General features: G+C 38.8%; 1 pseudogene; it reads left to right on the plus strand.

Moving 5' to 3' along the window:
• LOC115862104 (phospholipid scramblase 2-like) overlaps positions 1–27041 on the plus strand; it is a 99309-nt pseudogene that overhangs the window by 23367 nt on the left and 48901 nt on the right.

The following is a 27041-nucleotide window of genomic DNA, read 5'->3' on the forward strand; positions in this document are numbered from 1 at the left end:
TGATGGCTCAGGCCACAACCTGCCTCCTTCACCCTGGCTTTAAAAACCTTTGCCTGAAAGCCATCAGGGAGTTCAGGTCTTTTAAGCACTAGCTGCCTAGACTGCTTGCTTGGCGCCTGGCAATAAACACTGCACCTTCCTTCACCACGACCCCAGGTCAGTAGATTGGCTTTACTACACTCAGGGCACGCTGACCCAACAGCGACAAGTGAATTATGTTCCTCCCCACGGACCACAAACCTGAACTTCAGTAGTCTGAAAACAATACTTGTGCCTAACAACAGTAATTAACACATGGCTTTGTTCTCCCAATGCCAGAAAACACAGGCAACACAGCTCCCGCACCTCTCTTTCCTGGCACCCCTTCCTCCCTCCCTCCAACATCAAACTGGCCTCCTCCAATCCTGTGGAAAGGAAAACAAATGCCCGAGCCCCCGCGCTCCAGTGTTTCCAGCCAACATTGCATCGCCAAGGCCAATTCTCCAAGCCAAGCGTGTGAGGGACTGACAGGTGCAAATTAACAGGGCTCTTACGAAAAGTGTCTTCTTCTTTTCCTTTCTGGGCTCTTTAATCTCTGCCACGAAGCCCTGCCTCACAGGCTCTAGAAAGTGCCTTTAGGATTAGAGGCAACCGTCGACTTGCTCTTATCTTTTTCTTCACCTCACATGTGAGCGGTGACAACTAGTTTGCCCTCTTTTCCTGTCCGCTGTGTTTTTTACTTGAAAGCCGGCTTCAGCGGCGGCCCACGCCTCCAGGAGGCAGCTGAGCCGGGGCGGCGGAGCACCCAGCGCGGGGGCGGGACGGGGCGGGGAGACGGCGCCCGGGGAGGGTCCCCGCCCGCGTGGTCACGCCCCCGCCCCCCGCCCCCTGCCCCCTGCCCCCTGCCCGGCGGGGGTCTATTTGGTTTTAATGAGAAAATCCTCCTCTTCCTTCTCCTTTTCCCGGCCCCGTCCCTTTCTCTTTCCTCCCTGGATAAACTCAGACCCCCAGTCCTGGCGTCGTGGGTGCCGTGCGGACAGCGGGCCGGGAGGTGAGTGGGGCCGAGCGGGCGGAGAGCCGAGTCGCGGGAGCCGCGAGGAAAGGCCCGAGGCCGGAGGCCGCCCCGCGCCACATCCTCAGGTGGTTCCCGAAGTTTCGGGACTGCCGGGAGGGAGCGGTCTCGGGCGCTGAGTAGGGGTCGGGGTCCTTTGGATCTGAAGTCGGCGGCCGTGGTCCCCAGACGGAGTCTGTGTTGGGGAGACCGTTGTGCCTGCGCAGAAGCGCGCCCCGGAGAGCGGGCTGCGCTGCCTGGCCAAGCTGCGCCCCTTTCCCGCCTCTCCTGGCGCGCCTCCCGCCGCCCGGGGCCGCCCGCCACCCGCCTGTTTCTGTCCCGCAGGCCGGGTCCCGCCGGATGCGACTCAGCTGGGGTCTCCGGCGGGTGCTCCCTCCGCGTAGCTCTGGGGAACCGGGTCAGGTCGACTCGCAGGTAAAAGGGTTTGTAATCACTTCTTGACGGGCCTGACGGGCGGGGGTACAGGAAGAACCCATCTATCACTTTAGCATTCAGGCAAACTGGAGAGATGTAATTATATCGGGATGCACTTACATGTAAAATAAAACTTATATTTCTAGACTTAGGTTTTCTCTTAATTTTATATTCTCCCCCTTTGTTTACCTTTACTGAGAACCTGCATTGAGTTTTAAATTTTATATCACATATTTAAAATTGGAGCCACCTAAACAGGTCTAGGTGAAGAAAATATGTGTGTACTAAGTTCATTTCTCACCTACTTAAAGCGTTATAAATTAGTATTTTAAGTTGCACGTCTCTCTGATAGGAATATACAGATAATCTTCTGTTGTTCTGACATGTTTAATGGTAAAACACTACTATCATCTCCGTCAAATTTGAAAAGGACAAGAATGTTCACCATCACACAATCAATGTGATAATACTGTGAATTGTACAGCCAAGCAAATTAGGTAGAACACGTTACTCTGAATGGAAAAAGAAGATGCAAAAACCACCTTTATGCATAATATGGTTGTATTCCTTGAATATCCAAATGAAACAACTGAAAAGCTATTTGAAAAACTAAGAAAATTTAGTAAACTGGATAACTACATTTAATCTTAATCTACAGAAAACGTTACATTTCCTGTATATAAACACCTAGAAAATTAAAATACCCTCTTTTCAGGTTATCAACAAGGAGCACAAAATGTACAGGACTTTTTTTTTTTTTTTTTTTTGCGGTACGCGGGCCTCTCACTGTTGTGGCCTCTCCCGTTGCGGAGCACAGGCTCCGGACGCGCAGGCGCAGTGGCCATGGCTCACGGGCCCAGCCACTCCGCGGCATGTGGGATCTTCCCGGACCGGGCCACGAACCCGTGTCCCCCGCATCGGCAGGCGGACTCTCAACCACTGCGCCACCAGGAAAGCCCTGTTTTATCTTTTAATCCTACATTTTAAGATCCTAGAATATTTTTAAAGGGATGATAAACCATTTTAGTGGCCACTTTTGAAAAATTATAAGACACGTTCAGACCCCTCTCCCATCTGGTTGTGTTTTCATAGAAGAAAAAGTCTTGAATTAAGCATGGATTGTGTTCTCTCTACCCTCCTGTAATCAACAACATGACTAAACATTCATGCTCAGTTAAGTCACTTTCAATTTTATTCATTTCAAAATCTATTCATTAACTTATTCACCAAATTCATTAACTTGTTCATTAATTTATACAACAGATATTTAAGGAAATATGGCATTTCAGTCAATGTTCTGTGTTCACAAATTAGGAACGATGTAAAATTGTATAAGGTATGATCGGTCTGTCCTCAAAGAGATTTCTTTCCTTTTGCTGCAAGGACTCAAGTGTAATAGATAATAGGCCTGTCAAATGTCCCTCTTGGGAGTAATTCGGAAGTAAAACTAAGATAAAAAGTTTATCTAATGGTATTCCCAACCTCTCTTTCCTCTCTTGTGCCCTAATCCTAGTCATGTTCCCTGCCCTCTCCAACCTTTTCCTAATTAAAGTGTGCGCTAAGGGAAGATGTTGGTGTTTAGTAACTCAAGTGAATGGCAATCATTGTTACTCTCTCAGAAGTACCTGTGAAATGATACAAAACTGGACATTCCTGTATAAGGTCCACTAGCTGATTCACTCTCCCAAAGCCGCTGAGAAAATTGGCTTCTCTATGGCTGGTCCATGTTAAACTGTCCTGAACTTCCTGACAAGTCTAGTCTGTGGAAGACATGTCAAAGGTGTCAGTGAGTATGGACTGAGGAGACTGAGCTAGGAGCAATCTATGTCAACACAGCTTCTCAATGCAGTTACTGTAGCAGGAAGGTGATTTTCTGATATTTTAGATAAATGTTTCAATCTTTTACGGTAGAACTGGAGGAAAGTGTTTTTCCTATCTGGACAGCTCTGCTAATAACCATCTGATCAGGTGCAGATAGGCTGATTTCACTTGAAAAAATATATAATTAATTCTACTCATATTAAAGATACTTTAAAAATCAATTAATATGCTGTAATACATCTATCTTCAATTTCTTTTCTAATGGTAACTTGTTTTAATTTTATTATTTCTCTCTCTCCTAATTGCTTTTTTCTATCCCAATAGTTGGACAGCATACACGTTCTTCAGCGTTTTGAACCTCTGGAAAGTATGTATAATCCAGTAATGTTCAGCAATATTTGAATCAGGTTTGAATCAGCAACATTTGAATCAGAATTATCTAATATCCACTTTCTTCTTTAATCAATTTTTAGTGGTTCAAAGAGGAAAGATTGTCCTATAGAAACTAAGAGAATTATTTTGTGTAATTTTATTTATTTGTAAATCAGATAATCATCAGATCTTATATATTATTTGGTCCTACACTTAGTCCTTCTCTCCACCCCCATCATTCACCTTTTATAGATGAGGGGGAAAAAAGAGCAGAAAAACTAAATGACTTAGCAAGAGAAAAGCAGAATCTCGATTTACTGAATTCCAGTCCATGATCCTTGCTTTGGAAGTAGGAAAAATGAGGACAGTCAACATGAAGCTTGTCCTTTATCAGTAAAGCATTCCTGACCCTTAAAGTAACAACTCTACACATTAGTTGGGCTACAGCATAAAGCTTTTAACTCTTCTTGGCCCTTTTTCTATTTGCAAGTTGCAATGATATTGATCATCTTACCACAGTTCACAAACTGACTATTTCATGATGCAAAGTATAATCTCATTAAAATATTTTTATAAGTCAAGTTTTCTGAATACAGGTATTATATAAAACATGATCAGTCTTACTCAGTATGGTTTCCGTCTTTGTTGTTATGTGAAAAAAAACATTTTTAAACCATTTTGCCCTGAGCTTAAAATAAATGTTTTAAATTCTAAAGGACTTATATACTTATAAGGGTTATAAAATATTTTGATGTTTGAATCAATTGTGTATGTTTCAAATAAAATTTTTAAAAAGCTGTTTTTCTTTATACCCTAAGAAATGCTGCACAAATACTTCTTGAGGACCATTTTCACTACTTCTAATTTAAGATGACTTTCTCATTTTGTTTTTTAATGATGGCAGGTTTTGAAACTAGTTATAGATACCATGCTAAAAACAACCTGGACAAGATAGCTTACATTGTAACTGAAGACAGAGGCAGCCAGCTTTATTCAGAATGATGCTGAGACACATTAGCGGCTGTCCACCTACTATTCCTTCATGAAACAGGATCTAACAACCCCACAGGAATTCCATCTGACACAGACAAAATTCCATTTCACCCCTACTACACAATTAAAGACATTCTAGGTGCCTTACTACTAATCGAGTTGAGGCTCTCAGGTCATTGACTGTATGGACCAGAAGTCATGACAATGCAAGAGACCTTTCAGATGCACCAACTTCTGTTGTCCCTGCCCCAGGCAAGAAGTCAGAGAATGGAAGTCTAATCCATTGTTTTTTCCTGATCCAACTCTTCATCGCACGGCTATGCTCCTTCCAAAACTACAGAGGAGGGGATTTCCTACTGGCTCTGCCAGTCAGAATGGAAGATTGGTGGGGAGGGGGAAACCAAATTATTTCACCTAAGAAAAATCACAAAGGGCTTTTTCTTATGGGTTCATGCTCTTCAATGGTAATTGGTGGGTCAAGCACAGATTAGGGTTGTTTAGTCAGTGACCACAATTCTATCAGTTGTGTCTACTGAATTAGAAATTTACCTATCACCTAGAACAGAAGTCACACACATTTATCTAAATGTCTCTGTGGATCCCTAGATAAGGTGTTGCTAAGCATACACTTATAATTTTAGAATTAGAAGAGATTTTAGATAACTTTACACTACCCATCACAACCCAATGTCTTGCTACAGATAAAGAAACAGTGGTTCAGAAAGATTTAAGTGCCTGATGACGGTGTTACGTTCAGCTGGTGGCAGTGCTGGAACTAGAAAGCAGATGTTCTGGGTTACAGTTTGTTACTCTTCTACAACCTGTGCAGCTCTAGGAAAATTGTTTGCTGCAGGGAGAAGAAAAGCAGCTTTAAATAGAGACCAACCAGAATTTTGAATTCTATGTATGTTACCTACTTAAATGTGTACAGTCTACTTAACTCTTTGGGGCTCAGTGTTCTTATACATAAAATACATATAATAATACCCCACAGAATTACTTTTAAAAGACATATTATGTTAAGTATGAGTGTTTACTAAATATTAATGTATTAATGTAAATAAATATTAATTTATACATTTACATTAATATATTTACATTAATACATTAACATTTAGTAAATGCTGATACTTAATAATTATGTTTTTTTTTAATTTATTTATTTAATTTATTTATTTTTGGCTCTGTTGGGTCTTCGTTGCTGTGCACAGGCTTTCTCTAGTTGCAGCGAGCGGGGGCTACTCTTCGTTGAGGTGTGCAGGCTTCTCATTGCAGTGACTTCTCTTGTTGCAGAGCACGGGCTCTAGGCACGTGGGCTTCAGTAATTGTGGCACACGGGCTCTAGAGCGCAGGCTCAGTAGTTGTGGCGCACGGGCTTAGTTGCTCCTCGGCATGTGGGATCTTCCTGGACCAGGGCTCGAACCCATGTCCCCTGCATTGGCAGGCGGATTCTTAACCACTGCGCCACCAGGGAAGCCCAATAATTAAGTGTTTGGATTGTCTATAGAATGGAGATAATAATAGTACATATCACCTGGATTTTTTTGAAGATTAAATAGTAAATAAATGTAAACTGCTCAGAACAGCACCTGGCACATAGTACAGTGCTCAAAAAATGTCAGTTGTTATTTCCAGGTATTATACTTTATCATTACTGTTTTTGTAATAATAACCTTGTATTTAGCGTGAATCTTCACTTCTAATCCTTGATTCTTTTGGATATTCTAGGAATATCCAAAAGATATTTGCTTCATATTCATGGCTTGGTTTTCTTCTCATATCCTGTAAGTGCAGCCTCCTAAGATTAAAGGAAGCCATGATGTAGTAAAGCTAATCAAAATGACAAGCCTACTCAATTTATGGAACATTTATCCCATGATAGATTTTTTTCTGATTTCTCTAGTTTTACTTGTATTCGTGGTGTGTGTGTGTGTGTGTGTGTGTGTGTGTTTAGTTCTGTGAAGTTGTATCACTTGTGTAGATTCCTGTATCCACCACCACAATACAGATACCCAACAGTTCAGCACTACAAAAATTCCCTTTAATAACCACACCCACAATAGAATTAGAAAGGGAACTGGCTGTTTTATAGCAGGTGGTAATCAAGCTTCCTCTGTGTCCTAAAGGAAAACGTGGCCCCATCCTTCAAAGTTCCTCCCTGCAAAGACATTCTTGAAGAGTAGGAGTGAAGTGCCAGAGATCCATGGAGGACTATCTCTCCCAACAACAGTTTCCCTAGTTCTTGAGTGAGTTAAGAAACACATCTAGGTGGTGTGTATGTGTACATGTATAAATGTAGCATCTTCGCCTCTGTCAGTGCTTCATTTACAGCTGGAGGTGCAGTGTCCTGGCATCACCACTGGCTTTGTCATGGAACACTGGAACCTGTGAAGGGTGGTGTACAGCATCCAAAAAGAGAAGAAAGAAAATGTGATGTGAGTGCATGGGCCGTGCTCCACCTACAGCTGTGGTTCGGATTCTGTTTTTGAGGTAACCTAATGTTAAAATAATGTATTTAGAATTTTCTCTACCTGGGGTAACCAACTTCAGAATGATATTGTTTCAGTCCACTATCTCATGTTAAGTGAATTGAGGTTTATAATATCACTGATAAAATGAATATAGTAGTATGGTGAAAGAGTTAACCAGCTGACATCAAAATATTTTCAAAGATTGCTAATGGATTGCATGGTATTTTTCCAAAATGTGAGCTCTTTTTTTGATGATTTCAGCAGTTGATAAAGGTAAAAAGAGTAATAACTCATTAAAAACCTTATGAGAGAAATAACCTGACCTAATCTATTTTTTTAGTACAGGTAAAACTCATAATAGGTCATATTATAGCATTTTTTCAGTTAAAAAAACCCAACATTGCCTTTATTTCAGTGGCTACAAATAATTCCTTATTGTCTAACAAATTTGACAAAAGAAATTCACAGAAATATTTCCTGGATTTTTTTAAAGATTCCTTTCTGAATGCCTTACAATCCAGCTAAGTTCATCATGTACATCCAGTAAACTTTTCGAGTTCCCATTTTATTTCACCGTATCATCAGGCATTGCTTATGTGATAAAAAGGCCATTGTAGCAAAAAGAAAATGTGGATAAACTGAAGTGTGGGGAGAAAAGAGTGTATTATTCCCATGACCAAGTGAAATTAGCACATTTACCCTATAGCAAGTGCCAGGGTCCCCCTTTTAGAAGCAGAGTCTTTTTGGTGTCCTAGGATACCTTAAAGAAGACAGTGAATTTAGCCTGCAGAAGCTTATGTGATTATATGGATTGTGTGAAGTGCACAGCACCATACATACCTCCTTGCTTTTTCATGTGGCTTCCTGAACTGGAGGAGTTTTCCTCCCAATCCCCAGTCCTCATCCTTTGCTATGTTGAAAAGAATTTAGGAATTAGTTCACATCATACCTCTTGACACAAGTTCCCCCTAATGCTTCATTTAAGGATGAAGAAAGAGCATTGCCTGGTAATTTTAAGATGTAGTCCAGCTTAGCTCTTAACTAGTTGCATGGTACCTAACCTTTCCTAACTCTTAACCCTTTCTTCATTTGAAATTACATAACTTCTATATCCTTTTCATGCACTGTTTTTATGCTATCTCAATATAAACTGCTTCTAATTAGAAGATTAAAACATGTATTTTAACACTTTTCAATCATCACAAAGTCTCAGTCTTGTCTTTCTAGGTCAAATCACTCAATGGTGTATCCAACGTGGGCAGTGTTACTCAGAAGTGGAATGATGTGTTATCTGCAATGAGCGATGCTGACCACTTTGAAGTTCACTTCCCATTAGACCTGGATGTGATGATGAAAGCCATCTTTTCTGGAGCTTGCTTCCTCATGGTAAGTCTGTCACTTTTGCGTTATCTTGAAAATGTTATCCTTTCTGATGGGAAGTAGTACAGGGCGCTGGGAAGGGAATAAATGTGACAACTAGGATATCTCCTGACTCCGCCACTCACTAGGTACATGACTTGTGACAAGATTCAATTGAAAAGGTCAGTCAGTAAATTTTAGTTATTTATTAACCTACACCGAAGCCAAGGGCGTGTCTAGTACATCTGAAATGCTCAATTAATGTTGAATAAATGAATGACAGAATGAATAAAAGTTCTGTTGTTTGTAAGACATTGCTAGGTATTTAAGGAGATTCAAAGATGAACAGAATAGTACTCTATCCCTCAGCAAGTGTAAAGCAAGACTATATAATTAAAGTATGAAGCTCACCAAGAGTTATTGATATAAAATAATTAATCAGTTTATACATGTGTGTCATATGATTCTCAAAACTACATCATGAGACAGGTATCAGTTAATTGTACTTTTTAGAGACAAAGCTGAAATTTCATTAGGAGTTCATAGTAGGCAGATGGGGTGCTGAGGAATCTCTTCCCTCAGATGTAATTATAAGGAAGGGAGTTGGAAAGAAAGGGAAAAACATGAAAGGTCCTGGAAGAGGGGATGCAGAACAGGTAGAATTTAGCTGATACAAGAGCTGTTGAGCTCATGAGTCTCAAAGTTCCAACAGAAACTTGGTGAGGCAGCCTGCTGTCCTAACCCTGTTTGCCCAGTCCCCCGATAGGCTGGTGGTCATTGTCACTGGTGTGTGTGGCAGAGCAGGGGGAGGTGCTGGGATGACTGTGGCTCATCCATTCTTGAGGTTAAAGCTGTATTCAGTTTACTCAGCCTTGTGTGTATCTTAGAGCGTCTATCCATGTAACATTTTCTGGATTCTACGGAACCAAAATATGTGTGCCCTAACATAACACATTATAAGGCAAATGATTTATGCTGGAAACCTATATATAAGTGTAGCTTTAAAAAAATAAATAGTAAGTTCTAAATGCATTATATAATTAGATAGCTTAATAGTTGCCCATTACATTTTCCTGTGGTTCTTAGTTCTGCTGCTTCTCAACAAAGACCAGTCATGTGAAATCAAATAATTTTTCTATATATAGTTGTTAGGTTTACCTTAAAATTTAATTGCAGGCCAGATGGATATGCATCTGGGTAAATATGGAGGAAAAAAATCCTAATGATGAAATAGGTGGGATAATGTAACCGATTACCTATAACAACAGTGATGCTAATGATGATAAGAGCAGCTAGCCCTTTTTAGTGCTTGCTATATTCTAGGCATGGTTCTGGTTCTAACTACTTTCCATATAATAATTCACTTAATTCTTATATGTTAGATAAAGTACTATAATAATTCTCATTTTAAAGATGAGAAAACCGAGGTTAGGTATCTTGTTCAAAGTCATCCAGTTAGCTAAATGTCCGAAAGCCACTATCGAACGTGGTTCCAGAGGCTACACCCTAAACCACTGTGCCATGTGCCTCTTTCATCTCTGTGTGATATTTGGTTTCTTTCTGTGTTAGGAAGAAAAATAGAGTAAAATGGTGGCATGTTGCCTCTAGAAGCCCGTGAGTCTCCAAGGAGGTCTTGTCTGAGGTTACACTCTCTATGAGCAGTTTGCTTTTCCTTCTGCTGGTGTCCCAGTGGTGCAGCCAATTGAAGACCACTTTTTATGTTATTCTGTCAGTTTGGTGCTTCACAAGTTCTGTATGTGTTTTAAATATGAACCCCTAAACAACAAGTGCAAATCTTGATTATGAATTCTCAGTGGACAGTTTTTTCCCTACCTCTGGCACAGGCCAGTGCAGTCAAGCTTTTTATTAATCCTCATTTGCCGGTGGGTAAATTTTTTCTAGTCTATCCTTTATACCGGGTTGTGTCCCTTTGAGTGTTCCCACTTTGTTGGGGCATCTCTATTACAATACATTTATTGCTCAGGCCCACTGCCTTGCCACAATTGATGAAATCAAATCACCTTGCTAAGGAAGATTGGCAACTCTTAGGAGCCAAAGAAAATGTCTTTGTAACACTCGGATTTTCAGATTTTTCCTTACTTTTAGCCGCACAGATTTCTCTAACTTTCCTAGGTGTTTGGCTTTGCATGGAAATAGGTTTTAATTATACAGTTGTCCCTTGAACAATAAGGGTTTGAACTGCAGGTCCACTTGTATGCAAATTTTTTCAGTAAATATGTGGTATAGTACTACATGATCCACACTTGGTTGAATCCACGGATGCAGAACTGTAAAGTTATATGTGGGTTTTTGACTGCACAGAGGATCAGTGCTCCCACTGCCTGCATTGTTCAGGGGTCATCTGTACTTTAGTCAGCACATTTAGATTTTCACAGTATCTACTTTGCACATTGCCAGAAATGGAAGTGACAGTTGTGAAAAGGGGACAGATTTTAGTGCCAAAAACATAGGAAGAATGTTCAAGCTTCAACATAACAATTAAAATAATTTTCTTCTTGTGAATTATTAATTGTTGGCAATGACTAAAAAAGATACTCCTTTGTTTTCTGTTCGAGATGACAAATATGATGTTTCTGCCATATGGAATTTCAAATCATCTGAAAAGGTTTGTTTCTACTACTGTTTTTTAGATAAAACATTATTCAGTTAATATGGTAGCAACTGGGGGGGTGCCTTCAAGATGGCAGAGGAATAAGACATGGAGATCACCTTCCTCCCCACAAATACATCAGAACTACATCTACATGTGGAACAACTCCTACAGAACACCTACTGAACACTGGCAGAAGACCTCAGACTTCCCAAAAGCTTTCCTTTTGCCATTTGACCTAGGGTTCTGACTGTCTGATTGTTTTTTGTTTTTTTTGCTTTTTTCTTTTAGTATAGTTTTTAACACTTGTTATCATTGGTGGATTTGTATTTTAGTTTGGTTGCTCTATTCTTTTTTTTAATTACTTTTTAATTTTTAATAATTTTTCCATTTTAATAAACTTATTTTATTTTATTTATTTATTTTTTCTTTCTTTCTTTCTTTTTCTCACTTTTCTTCTGAGCCATGTGGCTGACAGGGTCTTGGTGCTCAGGATGGGTGTCAGGCCTGAGCCTATGAGGTGGGAGAGCCGAGCTCAGGACATTGGTCCACCAGAGACCTCCTGGCCCCACGTAATATCATTTGGCGAGAGCTCTCTCGGAGATCTCCATCTCAACGCTAAGACCCATCTCCACTCAGTGACCAGCAAGCTACAGTGCTGGACACCCTATTCCAAACAACTAGCAAGACAGGAATACAAACCGAACCATTAGCAGAGAGGCTGGCTAAATTAATAATAAGTTCACAGACACCCCAAAACACACCACCGGATGTGGTCCTACCCACCAGAAAGACAAGATCTAGCCTTATCCACCAGAACAAAGTCACCAGTCCCCTCCACCAGGAAGCCTACACAACCCACTGGACCAACCCTACCCACTGGGAGCACACATCAAAAACAGCAGGAACTACAAACCTGCAGCGTGCGAGCACGAGACCCCAAACACAGTAAGTTAAGCAAAATGAGAAGACACAGAAATACACAACAGATGGAAGATCAAGGTAAAAACCCACCAGACCAAAGAAAAGAAGAGGAAATAGGCAGTTAGCCTGAAAAAGATTTCAGAGTAATGATACTAAAGATGATCCAAAATCCTGGAAATAGAATGGAGAAGATACAAGAACCATTTAACAAGGACCTAGAAGAACTAAAGAGCAAAAAAACAATGATGAACAATACAATAAATGAAATTTTAAATTCTTTACAAGGAATCAATAGCAGAATTACTGAAGCAGAAGAACGATAAGTGATCTGGAAGATAAATAGGGGAAATAACTGCCACAGAGCAGAATAAAAAAATAAAGAATGAAAAGAATTGAAGACAGTCTCAGAGACCTCTGGGACAACATTAAACGCACCAACATCCGAATTATAGGGGTCGCAGAAGAAGAAGATAAAAAAAAAGGGACTGAGAAAATATTTGAAGAGATTATAGTTGAAAACTTCCCTAATATGGGTAAGGAAATAGTTGGTCAAGTCCAGGAAGCACAGAGTCCCATGCAGGATAAATCCTAGGAGAAACATGCCAGGACACATATTAATCAAACTATTAAAAATTAAATTCAAAGAAAAAATATTAAAAACAGCAACAGAAAAGCAACAATTAACATACAAGGGAATCCCTGTAAGGTTAAGAGTTGATCTTTCAGCAGAAACTCTGCAAGCCAGAAGGGACTGGCAGGACATATTTAAAGTGATGAAAGGGAAGAATCTACAACCAAGATTACTCTGCCCAGCAAGGATCACATTCAGATTTGATGGAGAAATTAAAACCTTTACAAACAACCAAAAGCTAAAAGAATTCAGCACCACCAAACCAGCTTTACAACAAATGATAAAGGAACTTCTCTAGGCAGGAAACACAAGAGAAGGAAAAGACCTACAATAACAAACCCAAAACATTTAACAAAATGGGAATAGGAACATACATATCAATAACTACCTTAAATGTAAATGGATTAAATGCCTCAACCAAAAGACATAGACTGGCTGAATGGATGCAGAAACAAGACCCATATATATGCTGTCTACAAGAGACCCACTTCAGACCTAGGGACACATACAGACTGAAAGTGAGGGGATGGAAAAAGATATTCCATGCAAATGGAAATCAAAAGAAAGCTGGAGTAGCAATTCTCATATCAGACAAAATAGACTTTAAAATAAAGACTATTATAAGAGACAAAGAAGGACAGTATATAATGATCAAGGGATCAATCCAAGAAGAAGATATAACAATTGTAAATATTTATGCACCCAACAGAGGAGCACCTCAAAACATAAGGCAAATGTTAACATCCATAAAAGGGGAAATCGACAGTAACATAATCATACTAGGGGACGATAACACCCCAGTTTCACCAATGGACAGATCATCCAAAATGAAAATAAATAAAGAAACACAAGCTTTAAATGATACATTAAACAAGACGGATTTATTTGATATTTATAGGACATTCCATCCAAAAACAGCAGATTACACTTTCTTCTCAAGTGCTCATGGAACATTCTCCAGGATAGATGATATCATGGATAACAAATCAAGCCTTGGTAAATTTAAGAAAATTTAAATTGTATCAAGTATCTTTTCCGACCACAAGGCTATGAGACTAGATATTAATTACAGGAAAAAAAATATGAAAAAAATACAAACACATGGAGGCTAAACAATACACTACTAAATAACCAAGAGACCACTGAAGAAATCAAAGAGGAAATCAAAAAATACCTAGAAACAAATGACAATGAAAACATGACAACGCAAAACCTATGGCAAGCAACAAAAGCAGTTCTAAGAGGGAAGTTTATAACAACACAATCCACCTCAAGAAACAGGAAACATCTCAAATAAACAACTTAATCTTACACCTAAAGCAATTAGAGAAAGAAGAACAAAATAACCCCAAAGTTAGCTGAAGGAAAGAAATCATAAAGATCAGATCAGAAATAAATGAAAAAGAAACAGAGGAAACGATAGCAAAATCAATAAAACTAAAAGGTGGTTCTTTGAGAAGATAAGCAAAATTGATAAACCATTAGCCAGACTCATCAAGGAAAAAAGGGAGAAGACTCAAATCAATAGAAATAGAAATGAAAAAGAAGTAACAGCTGACACTGCAGAAATACAAAGGATCATGAGAGATTACCACAAGCCACTACATGCCAATAAAATGGACAACCTGGAAGAAATGGACAAATCTTAGAAAATCAGAGTCATCTGAGACTGAACCAGGAAGAAATAGAAAATATGAACAGACCAATCACAAGCACTGAAATTGAAACTGTGATTAAAAATCTTCCAACAAACAAAAGCCCAGGACCAGATGGCTTCACAGGCGAATTCTATCAAACATGTAGAGAAGAGCTAACACCTATCCTTCTCAGACTCTTCCAAAATATGGCAGGACGAACACTCCCAAACTCATTCTACGAGGCAACCATCACCCTGATAGCAAAACCAGACAAAGATGCTACAAAAAAAGAAAACTACAGACCAATATCACTGATGAACATAGATACAAAAATCCTCAATAAAATACTAGTAAACAGAATTCAACACCACATTAAAAGGATCATACACCATGATCAAGTGGGGTTTATCCCAGGAATGCAGGGATTCTTCAATATGCACAAAATCAATCAATGTGATAAACCATATTAAGAAATTGAAGGAGAAAAACCATATGATCATCTCAATAGATGCAGAGAAAGCTTGTGACAAAATTCAACACCCATTTATGATAAAAACCCTGTAGAAAGTAGACATAAAGGAAACTTACCTCAACATAATAAAGGCTATATATGAGAAACCCACAGCCAACATCATTCTCAATTGTGAAAAACTGAAACCATTTCCACTAACATCAGGAACAACACAAGGTTGCCCACCCTCACCACTATTACTCAACATAGTTTTGGAAGTTTTAGCCATAGCAGTCAGAGAAGGAAAAGAAATAAAAGGAATCAAAATCTGAAAAGAAGTAAAACTGTCACTGTTTGCAGATGACAGGATACTATACATAGAGAATCCTAAAGATGCTACCAGAAAGCTACTAGAGCTAATCAATGAATTTGGTAAAGTAGCAGGATACAAAATTAATGCACAGAAGTCTCTTGCATTCCTATACACTAATGATGAAAAATCTGAAAGAGAAATTAAGGAAACACTCCCATTTACCACTGCAACAAAAAGAATTAAATACCGAGGAATAAACCTACCTAAGGAGACAGAGACCTGTATGCAGAAAACTATAATACAGTGATGAAAGAAATTAAAGATGGTACAGACAGATGGAGAGATATACCATGTTCTTGGATTGGAAGAATCAACATTGTGAAAATGACTACCCAAGGCAATCTACAGATTCAATGCAATCCCTATCAAACTACCAATGGCATTTTTCACAAAACTAGAACAAAAAATTTCACAATTTGTACGGAAACACAAAAGACCCAGAATAGCCAAAGCAATCTTGAGAAAGAAAAACAGAGCTGGAGGAGTCAGGCTCCCTGACTTCAGTCTATACTACGAAGCTACAGTAATCAAGACAGTATGGTACTGGCACAAAAACAGCAATATAGATCAGTGGAACAGGATAGAAAGCCCAGAGCTAAAACCATGCACATATGGTCACCTTATCTTTGATAAAGGAGGCAAGAATATACAATGGAGAAAGGGCAGCCTCTTCAATATGTGGCGCTGGGAAAACTGGACAGCTACATGTAAAACAATGAAATTAGAACACTCCCTAACACCATACACAAAAAGAAACTCAAAATGGATTAAAGACCTAAATGTAAGGACAGATACTATAAAACTCTCAGAGGAAAACATAGGCAGAACACTCCATGATGAAAATCACAGCAAGATCATTTTTGACCCACCTCCTAGAGAAATGGAAATAAAAACAAAAATAAGTGGGACCGAATGAAAGTTAAAATTTTTGCACAGCAAAGGAAACCATAAACAAGACGAAAAGACAACCCTCAGAATGGGAGTAAATATTTGCAAACGAAGCAACTGACAAGGGATTAATCTCCAAAATATACAGGCAGCTCAAGCAGCTCAATATGAAAAAAACAAACAACCCAATCCAAAAATGGGCAGAAGACCTAAATAGACATTTCTCCAAGAAGATATACAGATTGTCAACAAACACATGAAAAGATGCTCAACATCACTAATCATTAGAGAAGTGCAAATCAAAACTGCAATGAGGTATCACCTCACACCAGGCAGAATGGCCAGCATCAAAAAATCTACAAAGAATAAATGCTGGAGAGGGTGTGGAGTAAAGGGATCCCTCTTGTGCTGTTGGTGGGAATGTAAATTGATGCAGCCACTATGGAGAACAGTATGGAGGTTCCTCAGAAAACTAAAATAGAACTACCATACGACCCAGCAATCTCACTACTGGACATATACCCTGAGAAAACCATAATTCAAAAAGAGTCATGTACCAAAATGTTCGTTGCAGCTCTATTTATATTAGCCAGGACATGGAAACAACCTAAGTGTCCATCGACAGATGAATGGATAAAGAAGATGGGGTACATATATTCAATGGAATATTACTTGGCCATAAAAAGAAGCGAAATTGAGTTATTTGTAGTGAAGTGGATGGACCTAGAGACTGTCATACAGAGTGAAGTAAGTCTGAAAGAGAAAAACAAATACCATATGCTAACACATATATATGGAATCTAAAAAAAAAGGTTCTGAAGAAACTAAGGGCAGGACAGGAGTAAAGACGCAGACATAGAGAATGAAGTTGAGGATATGGGGAGGGGGAAGGGTAAGCTGGGACGAAGTAAGAGAGTGGCATGGACATATATACACTACCAAATATAAAATAGATAGCTAGTGGGAAGCAGCCACATAACAAAGGGAGATCAGCTCGGTGCTTTGTGTCCACCTAGAGGGTTTGGATAGGGAGGGTGGGAGGGAGACGCCCGAGGGAGGAGATATGGGGATGTATGTATATGTATAGCTGATTCACTTTGTTATACAGCAGAAACTAACACACCATTGTAAAGCAATTATACTCCAATAAAAATGTTAAAAATATATATATGGTAGCAACTCTTTTATGATCTAGGACACAGAAGAATTTATTTTGGAAGAATTGCTGAAACCATGTTTTTCCTGAAAATTTCAGGAGCATGTTTGCTCCGTTGTCTACATTAACAATCACTGAACATTATTTACTCATTTTTTGTTTAAAATATGCAAAACAGATTGAGAAAATAAACAATTTTAGAAACTCTTGCTTATGCAAGTTTAGGCAGATGAGGGATGCCAGAGAAAATTAAAATGAAAAAATATTTGTCTAGTTTTTTAAAATATTATTGCTGCTGGAAGCCTTTTCCACCTTCTCTGCTATAAAACTGAATGAAACAAGCCTACAAAAGGGGGCAGCACTAACTCATAGCTTTCTTTACTAAAATATACTCATTTTCTTAGCCAAAATTATGTCAGTTCTAATTAGAACATTTTAATGAATAGAAGCAAAGAATTTTAAAGTTAGAAGGAACATTAAGGACTGTCTACATTCTAATGTACAAATAGAAAGCTGAAAAGCTCTAGTTTGTGTATCCAAAGTTACACTGGGAATTAGTAATAGAACCAGAACTATGACTACGCACTCCCCCTTTTTGTCCAGTATTTTTGGAACCACACCAAAAATTTGATTTAAGTCATTTCAAGGTACTTTCATAACAATGACATTTTAATTAATAATCATTCTAAATTAATTCTAAATGATTTTTAAGCACATGCAAATAGAGCCCATTTCAATAATCCAGACTGATCTCACAGCAATCCTCTAACTATGAAGGAAGAAGCAAATTACTGTTACAAAAAAAAAAAACTTTAAAAATGTCTATATCATGGATGACATAGAGATTTATTTTATTTCAAACATTGATACACTTGTATCTTTATTGTCATGCCTACCATTCACATCTGAGTTTAATTTCTTTTATTAATATAGCTACTTTTAGATTTTTTTGTAAAAGGATATTTAGCATTTGACAGATTCACTTGTACTGAGGTAGTTTAATTATTGGTGGCACAATATAAGATGAGCACAGACAGAATCAAACTATTACCTTGATTAGGAGAAGGGAAATGTATCTATTTAATGGGCAATGCCCAGATGTGACCTAGCCTTCCTGCTGGCCTGACAAAAGACTTAACTGGGGATGTGGGAATATTTTATTCAGGGGTCTAGCAGATTCATAGTCAGCTATGACCTGGGGACTGCTACACTGTTTCCTTTATTTTTACAACAACTGTAATACTTCCATTTTTTCTTTTTTTTTTATGTTTGTATATTTCTCTCTGTTCTGTATGTCTTTGTATGTTTCTGTCTACATGTAATCCATGCCACTAATTTGATATATGGCTATAGCACCTGTCTGGACATGGATATCAGGGAGAGATTGTGCTGTTTTCTTCGCTTATAGCTTTATAATGTTCTAAGAGAGAACATGTTCATATATTTTGCATTTCGAGAGGTTACTTTATACTATCACTGTTCTTTGTCAGTGAATAAAATCAATTGAGAGACATAGGAGTGAGAAATATGTTATCTTTATCCTGACAAAGCTGTTGAGAGGGCATGGTTATGTTCTTTGGGAACATAGTAAGTCCCCTACATACGAACCTTCAAGTTGCAAACTTTCAAAGATGTGAATGTGCATCTGGTTCCAGCAAGGAGCCATAACCTGTGCCATCAATGTCAGGCGTGAGTGAAATTGCAGCTTGCCCTCTGTCTCCTATCGCTGACAATCCTTCAGCTCTACCATCTCCCACCTCCTCTCCCTCCTCGAGTCAGTAACTCTTCTTGCCTGTTCACTCGATGCCAACCTCTGTATGCCAGCTGTTACACTGTACTACTGTACTTTTCAAGGCACTGTATTGTAAGATTAAAAAGGTTTTCTTTATTTTCTGTGTTTGTTTGTTTTTTATGTAGTACTTGTGTGAAAAGTATTATAAACCTATTACAGTACAGTACTATATAGCTGACTGTGTTAGTTGGGTACCTAGGCTAACTTAGTTGGACTTAGAACAAATTGGACTTACGAATATGCTCTTGGAATGGAACTCATTCGTATGTAGGGGACTTACTACAATAGACTTGTAGAAGGATGCAGATTGAGATTTACTCTTCTTGTCTCAGGCAGAGCCAAAAATCCACAGTCCTTTCTTATAGAGGCCTGCCACTATAAACGTTACTCCATGGAAGAGCTAGGAATGTATTCTCCCTGCAGACAGGCTGCCTCTCCAAAGAGAGTCAAAGATAAACAGGGCTGAACTACTCCTACCCAGCTTCTTTCAATCTCACCAGACCAATAACTCATCCCTATTCCCTGAGGCAAGCAAATGAGGTGACAGAAAAGGTCAGGTGTGTTCTCTAGAGTCACTGTCTCTACATGGAAATTTCAGGAGTGGAGAGTAATTGTGGTAGAGGTGAGCTTGTCCCTTAAGTCTTTTCTCTTTTTTCATAATATCATAACCTGTGATTTCATTGATTTCACATGAAAACTTGGAATAAAGAGAAAATTTCCCATCCTACTATGCAGCTAGGTGTGATGACTTAGCAAAATTTGGGCCTACTATATGTGAATTGTAGCAACTGTTTTAAAAGATAATTGGCACACACCATTTGCCTCTCTTTGAGTCTTTCCTGATTCCAGGGAACACCTTTCCTCATTTCAGGGAGTATCTTTTCTGGGACACCAGCTGATTTGGGGAATGAAAACCATGAATAGTTGAGCCACAGGGTAGGAAAAACCTGGGTTCCTAAGAACTCCTTAGGGCTAATAGAGCTAACATAAAGATATTATATGATTCCTGGACTGCCCAATGGCACAGACTTTCATGTAACTTGTATCTTGTTCTGGGTCTCTGTTACTTGCACCTAAACATAATACTAAAAGATACATCTCTTAAAAAAAATCAATTAGGTTATTCTATTTTAAATAATTGCTCAGTTAAATTCATCAATTCTTGGACAATTTTTATAATAGTCCATGACACATGATTTTCACTCATGATTTTCAAAAGAAAACACATGTTTTCTAAGTATGTAAATCATGAGTCATGGACTATTATAAAAATTGTCCAAGAATTGATGAATTTAACTGAGCAATTAGGTTAATTGATTTTTTTGAAATTGTTTTCCTAGGGCATATTCTTGTCAGAGTATAAGCAGACTAGGTTATTTGCAAATAGCTTCCTATAAGGTGGCATGTTGTTATACTTAACTGTAGGTAGGAAGTAATATACTTCATACTGGTAGTTCCCAGTCCTCCATTTCTCTCCCTTTTTCTTGATTCTTAAATGAACTAAGTCTTTCACCATTTTCCCAAAATGTAAGGAAACCTCCTATGCACTGTGATCAAAACTTAATAAAATATGTAAAATTATTATCTTTTTAACTGGCTTAAGAAACATTTTTGAAGAGATTTGACTATTTAAAATTTATTTATCTGAATCAAGTAGGATGTTCAGTCTTCCTATGTTTCCAGTAAAATGTAATTACTCCTAGTCACATTGTCACATCTAAACTAAAATTCCTGTGGAGTCAGGAACAAGGCAAGATGTCCCCTCTCACCACTCATTTTCAGCATCGTGTTGGAAGTCCTAGCAAATGCAATAAGACAGGAAAAATAAGATCATCTATGTAGAAAATCTGAAAGAATCAACAACAAAAACTCCTGGAACTAATAAGGGATTATAGCAAGGTTGCAGGATACAAGGTTAATAGGCAAAAGTCAATCACGTTCCCATACACCACCAATGAACACATGGAATTTGAAATTTGAAACACATTACCATTTACATTAGTACCCCCCAAAAATGAAATACTTAGGTATAAATCTACCAAAATGTGTCCAAGACCTATATGAGGAAAACTACAGAACTCTAATAAAAGAAATCAAAGAACTAAATAAATGAAGAGATATTTCAAGTTCTTGGATAGAAAGACTCAATGTTGTCAAGATGTTAGTTCTTCCCAACTTGTGTATAAAATCAATGTGGTCCCAATCAAAATCCAGCAAGTTCTTTTGTGGATATAGGCAAACTGATTCTAAAGTTTATATGGAGAGGCAAAAGACACAAAATAGCCAACATAATTTTGAAAAAAGAAGAACAAAGTTGGAGGACTGACACTACCAGACTTCAAGACCTACTGTAAAGTTATAGTAATCAAGAAAGTGTGGCACTGGCGAAAGAACAGACAAATAGATCAGTAGAACAGAATAGAGAGCCCAGGAATAGACCCACATGAATATGGTCAACTGATCTTTGACGATGAAGTGAAGATAGTCTTTTCAACAAACAGTGCCAGAACAGCTGGACATCCACATGCAAAAATGAATCTAGACACAGACCTTAAACCCTTCACAAAAATTAACTCAAAATGGACCACAGACCTAAATGTAAAGTGCAAAACTATAAAACTCCTAGAAGATAACAGAGGAGAAAATCTAGGTGTCCATGGATTTGGCAATGAATTTTTAGATATAACACCAAAAGCATGATCCATGAGTGAAATAATTGATAGGCTGGACTTCATTAAATTTCAAAACTTCTGCTCTTTGGAAGAGAATGTCAACAGAATGAAAGACAAGCCACAGATTGGGAGAAAATATTTGCAGAAGACATATCTGATAAAGGACTATTACAAAAAAAATACAAAGAACTCTTAAAATTCAACAATAAGAAGACAACCGAAATAAAAAAATGGGCCTAAGACCTTAACAGATGCCTCACCAAAAGAAGATATACAGATGGTAAAATGGCATATGAAAAGGTGCTCCACATCATATGTCATCAGGGAAATGCAAATTAAAACAGCAGTGAGATACTACCATATACCTATTAGAATGGTCAAAATCCAGAATACTGACAACACCAAATGCTGGTGAGGATGTGGAATGACAGGAACTCTCATTAATTGCTAGTGGAAATACAAAGTGGTGCAGCCACTTTTAAAAACACTTCGGCAGTTTATTACAAAACTAAACATTCTTACTGCATGATCCAGCAAACCTGCTCCTTGGTATTTACCCAAAGAAGCTGAAAACATCTCCACCTAAAAACCTGCAATAAAGTATTACATGCAGACAATGGAGTATCATTCAGTGAAAAAAAAAAAAAAAGACACGGAGGAAACTTAGATGTATAATAACTAAGTGAAGGAAGTCAGTCTTGAGAGGCTTCTTACTATATGATTTCAACTATGTGATATTCTGGCAAATATCAAAAAAGGCAAAACTATGGAAATAATAAAAAGATCAGTGGTTGCTAGGCAGGGGTTGGAAGGGATGGAGAAATGAACAGGCAGAGCATAGGATTTTTAGGGCAGTGAAACTACTCTGTATGACATTATGACGGTGAATGCATGTCATTATAAATTTGTCCACACCCATAGAATGTAAAACACCACGACTGAACCCTAATGTAAACTATGGACTTTGTATGATGATGATATGTCAATGTAGGTTCATCAGTTTTTACAAATGTACTACTCTGATAGAGGATGTTGATGATGGCAAAGCTATGCATGTGTGGGAACAGTGGGTAAATGGTAAATCTCTACCTTCTGCTTAATATTGCTGTGAACCTAAAGCCACTCTATAAAGTAGTCTATTAAAAACAAACAAAATTCTTATAGAGGCCTTGTAAATGACATTAATGAGTGAGGAATAATTACCGGGGATTGTTGCAAACTGGAGACCCCATCTAAAGGGGGAAGCTGATTGTTACCATCAGCAGATTGAGTCATCAGAGCATGTGAGAGTAATATGGATAGAATATCAGTCAGGGTAGTCTAGGTTATGCTGTGGTGACAACTCCTAAGTCTTAGTGGCTTATAAGAAAAAAGGTTTGTTCCTTGCTTACCCCATATGTCCAGTGCAAGTTATCAGAACACCTCTGCTCATCAGAGTTTCTCAAGGACATATGCTGGTAAGACTCCATATTGATTCAATCTTTCATAATTGCCAGGATGTGAGGAGGTGTACAGTGCAACTCACAGACTGGATCTTAAAGTTTCTGCCCAGAAGTGAAGTACCTCACCTGAATTCACAATTCATTGGTTAACACAAGCCATGTAGATACAACCAACTTAAATGAGTAAAAAAAAAAAATGCAATCTTATATACCTGGAAGGAAAGAAAAGAGTTTGTAAATAACGTTAATGACTACCCCACAGATGTTCTGGTTTTTTGTTTTTGTTTTCTTTTTCTTCAGAAGAGCTTATATGAAATCACTTCATATATAAATGTGGGCAAATAGTTACATTTTAAAAACACATCGTTAGGTTGATGATGCTTGTTGGCTTCTAGTTTTTCACTTTTAACAGCTAACATCTTAGTAGAAGCTAGGATAAATTTGGCAGCTGAGTAAAGGCAGTGAAAGGCCCTAGGGATAAGGAAAATGAGAAAAATAGAGGGAAGCTTCTCGACTGGACACAGGCAGTGGTATCAAAGCTATACTTTCTCTCACTTCGAAGTTTGCCTGACCTGAATGCTTAAAATTAAAAAGACTAACAAGACCAAGTGTTGGTGAGAGTAGAGAGCAACTGGAACTCTCATAAATTGGTTTGCCATTTTGGAAAGCCATTTGGAAGTATCTAATAAAACTAGACATATACTTTATTATTCAGCTATTTAACTTTTAGGTATATACTCAAGAAAAGTAAGTGCAAATGTTTACCAAAGGTCATGTACAATAATGTTTCTAGCAGCTATTTTCATAGCACCAAATTCAAAGATCCCAAAATATCCATCAATAGGAGACTAAAGTGTATTGTATTCACACAATGGAGTACCACAGTAATAAAAGGGAGAAACTGCGGTGTACAACACAACATGGCAGATGGAAAAATCTCAGAAGGTGTCTGTATTAGGGTTCTCCAGAGAACCAAGAGAATGTATATATGGAATTGGCTCATTGGGTTTTGGAGACTAAGTCCCACAATCTGCAGTTGGGAGACACAGGTGAGCTAATGGTATAATTCTAGTACAAGTCCAAGGCAGGAGAAAACTGATGTCCCAGCTCAGACAGAGAGAGAGTAAATTCTCCCTTACTCCACTTTCTCTATTCAGGCATCCAGCTGATCAGAAGAGAATCAACCATGTTGGGGAGGGCAATCTGCTTTGCTCAGTCTACTGACTCAAATATTAATGTCATCCAGAAACACCCTCACAGACTCACCCAGAATGTCTAACTCTATATTTGGGCACCCCATGGCCCTGTCAAATTGACACAGAAAACTAACCATCACAAGTCCACTCCTTGTCAACTTGGCATCCATGCATATCTCCTTAAACCATACTTACTCTTTGAACACAGATAATAACAAGTTGATAATTCCACCTGACATGATAGGGCTATACTTCCTACAGTTGAAAACACACTGGGACTTCCCTGGTGGCACAGTGATTAAGAATCCACCTGCCAATGCAGGGGACACGGGTTCGAGCCCTGGTCTGGGAAGATCCCACATGCCGCGGTGCAACTAAGCCCGTGCGCCACAACTACTGAGCCTGCGCTCTAGAGCCCGTGCTCTGCAACAGGAGAAGCCACTGCAGTGAGAAGCCTGTGCACCACAGCAAAGAGTAGCCCCCGCTCACCACAACTGGAGAAAGCCCGCACACAACAATGAAGACCCAATGCAGCCAAAATTTAATTAATTAATTAATTTAAAAAAGAGAAAAAAGAAAACACACTAACCTCTTCCCTAGAAGAGAAAGTCCTTGGGTGCTGTTTACTCTTCTCCTGATATCCAGTAACTTAAATACTATGATATAAAATTAATATGTAAATACCATGATAATAAGTCAATATATCTTACGTTACATGATAAGGGAATAGGAGAGGAAAACAAAGATATTTGCTCTACATACAACATATAACAGAGTAAGGAATACTCAGTTGTAATTCTCAATTCTGTAACAGGTCACATGGTCATAGCTGGCATTTATAATTGCCTTCTCCCACTATTTATTACCTTTGCCTTCAGACAGCACTTCAGCTGGTTGTGGTTTTTTTCTACCTGGTGGAATTATTCAAACCTTCATTCCTAAATGTCATGGGACATTAGTAGTCCTGTCTGGATTGGGTTATTGTAGTTTTCCATTGACATTAACACAGGGCATAGTAATACCAAGAGATGCCCTAAAGGATCTCCTGTATTCCAGAATATTCTTCCTTACCTCCATTGTTGACTAGCCATCCAATATCCCCTTAGTAATCAGGATCAATCACCTCATCCAGTGTAGTTACACCCTTCTTTGCCTGTTGACTCAAATGCATGAAGTGTCCAAAGTGCCAGGGTGACAGTCTTCACTTTCAGAGTAAAGGAATCACTGTTTTGCCTCCTAGTGTGAGAATTCCTCACTCTAGTACTAAGGCTTCTAGGCCAGCAGAGCATAAGGTCACAGGAACAGGAAACATAAGTTTTGCTAATGGATTTGCTAATTTCCACCCCTAGATTCCTGGATTCATGAATACTGGCTATCGAAGAAACAGCACTGTACTTTGGTTGCTGATTCAGAGCATATGTAGCCTCCTGGAGAACCTTGCCCCAGCCTTGCAAGGCATTGCCACTTACTTGGTGCTGTAGCCAAATCTTCAAAAAGCTGTTTCACCATTATATCAATCCAACTTCTTCAAGATGGTGAGAAACATGGTAACACCAGTGAATTCCATGAGCATAGGCCCATTGCCACACTTCTTTTGCTGTAATGTGTGTTCCTCAGTCAGAAGCAATGCTGTGTGAAATATCATGGTGAATAAGGCATTCTATAAGTCCACAGATGGTAGTTTTGGCAGAAGCCTTGCATGCAAGGAAGGCAAATTCATATCAGAGTAAGCGTCTATTCCAATAAGAACAAAACGCTGCCCTTCCATGATGTAAGAGTCCAATGCAGTCAACCTACCACCAGATAGCTGGCTGATTACCTCATGGAGTGATACTATACCGGGGACTCAGTGTTAGTCTCTGCTGCTGGCAAGTTGGCTACTCAGCCATGGCCATAGCCCAGTCATCCTTGGGGAGGGGAAGTTCTTGTTGCTGAGCCCATGTTGACCTCTATCCCTGCCACCATGGCCACTTTTTTCATGAATCCAATGGGCAATGATGTGTGGCTGGGAAAGGGGTTGGCTAGTAGAGCAGAACGTCTCATCCTAGTTGCATGATTATTAAAATCCTCCTCTGCTAAGGTCACCCTTTGATGAGCATTCACATGGGACACAAATAATGTCATGTTTTTTTGTCCATTCAAAGAAGTCTACCCACATACCTCTTTCTCAAATTTCCTTGTCACCAATTTTCCAACCGTGTTCATTCCAAGTCTCTAACCATCTAGCCAAATGGTCATCCAGCCATTGACCATAGCCCATGAATCAGTATCACACATCTGGCTTTTTATCCTTGCAAGCAAAGTGAACAACCATGTGTCCTGCCCAAAGCTCTGCTAACTGGAAGGATTTTCTTGACCACTGTCCTTCAGGGCTGTCCCAGAAAGGGGCTGTAGTGTTGCAGCTGTCCACGTCCAAGTGGCGCCTGCATATCATGGGGAACCATCTGTAAATCAAGCCTGAGTCTTCTCCTCCTCTGTGAGCTGATGGTAGGTGCATTCTGAGAGAGAGAGAGAGAGAGAGGGCAATGTGGCAGGAGTGGGGACCATGGACATTTGGGCCATTTTTTTCAAAACAACTAGTTACTCATTCTTATACTGACAGGTAATTCGTATGATTACTACTCATTTAAGAGAGGATTTCTTGGGTGTTCTTCTTTATGTCACCAACCTCCAGGTAACGCTCTGCTAAAAAATAAGCAAACAAATCTCTTCTTGCTTCTGATTTGTGTGTGTGTGTGTATGCCATTACTTTTAATGAGGTCTAATCATTTTTATGATAAAGTATAA

Source organism: Globicephala melas, chromosome 4 (assembly GCF_963455315.2).
Source record: "Globicephala melas chromosome 4, mGloMel1.2, whole genome shotgun sequence".
NCBI lineage: Eukaryota > Metazoa > Chordata > Mammalia > Artiodactyla > Delphinidae > Globicephala > Globicephala melas.